Source organism: Otolemur garnettii, unplaced genomic scaffold, assembly GCF_000181295.1.
Source record: "Otolemur garnettii isolate 467f Iridium unplaced genomic scaffold, OtoGar3 scaffold00039, whole genome shotgun sequence".
In the NCBI taxonomy this organism is placed as follows: domain Eukaryota; kingdom Metazoa; phylum Chordata; class Mammalia; order Primates; family Galagidae; genus Otolemur; species Otolemur garnettii.
The window spans coordinates 7,410,231-7,414,355 of NW_003852434.1; positions in this window are offsets into that span (position 1 = coordinate 7,410,231).

Genomic DNA, 4,125 nt, shown 5'->3' on the forward strand with positions numbered 1-4,125 from the left:
CAGCAGTTCTCAACCTGTGGGTCGTGACCCCTTTGGGGGTCTCCTGCATATCAGATATTTACATTATGATTCATAACAGTAGCAAAATTACAGTTATGAAGTAGCAACAAAAGTAATTTTATGAGTGGGGGGGGGTCACTACAACAGGAGAAACTGTATTAAAGGGTTGCGGCATTAGGAAGGTTGAGAACCACTGCCTTAAGGGATCCTCTCTTCTTAGCCTCCCAAGTAGCTGGGACTACAGGTGCGTGCCACAGTCCCTGGCTAGTTTTTCTATTTGTAAAGATGGGGTTTCACTTTGCTCAGGCTGGTCTGAAACTCCTGAGCTCAGGAAATCCACCTGCCTCAGCCTCCCAGAGTGCTAGGATTACAGGTGTGAGTCCCTGTGCCCAGCCAGGCCCACTATTTATGAACCTTTTGTGGATTCTTGTCTTGAGAGGGTTCGTGCCCTCAAGATACCGGTTTCCTGAATTCCTTCTGCTTTGCGTTATCTGCAGGATAGGATATTGATGCATGCTCAGAAAGTATTTATTGATGAATCAATGCCTGAATGACCCTTTGAAGATTATTCAGATTAAAAAATCTAGAACTCAGGAAAGATATCTGCTGGTCTCTCTTTAAATAGAACAGCTGATATTCAAAACCAGTCCTATTTAGTGCCCATAGGAAAATACCAAAGGTGACAGCTCATTTGTGTAGTAGGAAAAGAGTACTCCTAATTTTCTCTCTACCTAGTGAGCGTTTCAGCAGTTAAGGAGGAGACATGGATAGGTTTTAACCTTCTTATGTGGCTTCTAGTTTTATTGTTTGTCTCTTAGAAGGTTGGCTGTGAACGGCTGTCCTGCTGTAGTATCTGTGATTACATTGGAGAGACAGCGTGTGCTCTGTGTGTGATCCAGCCAGCTCGATGCTTCTTGACAGCAGTGGGAGTACAGGGCCTTCCTGAGAGATCCCTGCATGGAGATTTGAGACTTAGTTTGTCATATGTTTATATTGTAACATGGGCCAAACATGTACCCCAGGCAAGATGTCTGATGTTTGTGGCCTACACCAGGGGAGGCCTGGAACAAGGGCGCCTTTCCTTATCTTAGGGAAGGTCTTAGGAAGGTCTTTGGAGGCTTCTAACTGATGCCTCAGTGCTTGAGATACTTTATACAGAGATTTTTAACCTGATTATTTTTTCTGGTGTCTTAGATCCCTTTGGAAGTCAGAATGTTGATGAATGTATAAAATGAAATATATAGGATTTTAAAGAAAACCCATTTTATTGAAATCCAGTTATCCCAAAATGGTAGGTCTAATAGCAACTGCGATTTTGAAGTTTATAAATGAGATGGCAAGGAATTAACAAAAATGTAATGTCATGTGGAAGTATTTTGGGTTTGATTGGTGACATATTCATAGGTCCTGCTAAATCTGCTGTGGCGTGTGCTCCACATTATGGTGGAAGAGATTTAAGTTAGAAGCTTGTGAAAAAAAGAAAACTTTTTCCCATCCAGGTTTGCAGTGTTCTAGGTGAAGAACCCTTCTCTTTGGGTTTGAATACAAGCCAGCTGCATAGCAGCCCCTACAAACTCAGGCCCCCAGGGCTCCCCGTGGGGGCAGAGGGATCTATAAGGCAATTATTATTTGACAATTGAACCCAGATCTATCACTTCACCTCTTTGTGCATCACTTTCTTCTCTGTTGCTGAATGAGACGTGCTGGCTCCATTCTTACTGGAAGGTTAAATGCAGTGATCTATGTCAAGTAAAATATGTCACATGCCCTCAGGGCCTTAGACACAAAGTCAATATCTAGTAGGTGTAATTTCATCTAGACAGATGTAGGGAAAATTAAATGGGAGAAATTGGTTTTTGTTATTCATGATTCTTTATCCAGTGTTTTTCTCTTTAATGCTACCTAATAAATATTGCCTCATGATGATAATTTGTAGGATCGTAACTTTTTAAAAACTTAGATTTAGTCCCATTTCTTCCTTTAACAAAATTTGGTTTGTTATTATATTATTATTAACAATCTAAAAACTTGTTTGTTAGTTGAAAGATACTGGGGGAAAAGCCTATTTGGAGGGGCTTCATAGAGAAATGAAAGTGATCCTGTCCTCTGTCCCCTGCCCCACAAGAGGAACATGATTAATGGTGTGGCTTTTGAAAGAATTTTCAACTTTTCTAGCCTGATGTGTGTGCATATACTTGTGTGCTTATTATGTATGTTGTATATGTGTGTGTATTTTATTGGTATTTATAACCATGGCTTCATGCTTTGTAATCATGCTTTCTATCTAGGGTGCTTTTCTATACCCTTCCTGTGGCCAGATCAGCTTTTTTTTGGGTGGCACTTCTATTCCACATGGTCCTTGGGTTGGTCACAGAGCACTTCTCCCCTCCCATCGCATAGGTGAGAAATTAAGACCTGAGCCTGGCTGGCTGTAGGAAGTTATTAGTCAGGTATTTGAAGGGCATTATCTAGGTTGGTTCATTTGACAATCTTACCATATCTGCTTCCACTGCTGTGGAATTTGGGGGGGGGGTAGCCCCATGACATTATTCTGCCAATAAGAAGTAGACAGGTCTGCTGAGGGCTTCCGGGGAAGCATTGCTTTCCAATAGAGATACTGCTACCTCTTTCTTCCTACCTGTCCCCAGAGATGTGTTAGTTGGAGCTGTGGTTGCCACTTTATGACCGAGAAGGATGGAGAATTGAACTGCCCACCTGGGGGATTCATTGTAGTGTGAGGGAAGAAACATCCCTGTTGTGTGTTGAAGCAACTGTTCATTGGGATTTCTGTCACTTGCCTTAAATGCACACCCTAACTGATTTCAACGTGTACTTCATGCTGGAGAAATCAGTTCTCCCTTGGGTTTTTCTGTGGGAACAAAAGGGGAAAGGGCCCCTTTCCTTTGGGGTTGCTCAGTTGTAGGGGTGGGAGCCTGAGCTTCCAGTGGCCACTTTGGGCCCTCTGGGAAAGGATTTATCTGAAGATCAAAATGGACAGAGACAAGCAGAGGAAAGTAACAGCAGCCTGAGGACATCCTTTGAGTTCCTGGGTCCAGCTACATCTAAAGACGGAGCCCTGGATGTATAATTACACTTCTTGCCATGTGTGGTTTTTAATTTTCCTCACACACAACCAACAGAGTTCTAAATCATAGCGTCTAAACTGACCTTCCTCACCTGCATTAACCTGTGTGCCTTCATTCCACAGGGGTCTTGGATATGTCTTCCAAGATATTGTGAGATACACATACACATATGTGCGCATATATACACATAGATAGGTTTTACTAAACATAAATGGTGTTTATGTACTTTATGAACCTTTAGCAACACATTTAGAAAATCTTTCTGTTTTAGTACATAAAGATCTAACTCATTATTTTTAATAGATGCAGAGCATTTCATGAAATAGCTTTATCAAAAACCTGTATACTCATATTTATCATGATGGACATTTAGGTCATTTCCATCTTTCTCTGAATACAAACAACATGACAGTGAACTTTCTTGCAAGAAATCCTTTTGCAAATGCAGAAGTATTTCTCTAGGATGGGTTACGATATGTCGAATTGAGGGTGTCACGGGATGTGTAGGTTTTAAAATTTAATACATTTAATAGACACTGGTTAATTTATTTGCATAAAAATTATTAATCTTCTCTCTTATTTACCTTGTAAGCAGTAAAATGATTTTGAAAATTACATTGACAGGCAACAAAATTGTATCTCATTATCATTTTAATTAGCATCTTCCTAGCTATTGATAAAGCTGAGCTTGTTTTAGAATATTTACTGTTTATAGTTGTTTTGTGCATTTCTTTTTCATATTTTTGCACCTTTTTCTTTGTTTTTTTGTTACTTTGTAGGACCTTTTTGTCCATTATATTGATTTTTAAAATTTAATATTGATATATAGATGTTTTAATGGTTAAGAGCATTACAAATAATTTCTTCTAGTCTGGCATTTTTTTGTGTGTGAGTTACATTTTCATTTCAGACTTTGGAAAAATTAAATCCAGAATGTGTTTTCCCAGTTTTGTGGTAATTTTAAGCAATTTATCACACTGGTGCCAGTGCTGATGCTCCATGTATTTATTTCATATCAATAAACATTAATTGAACAACA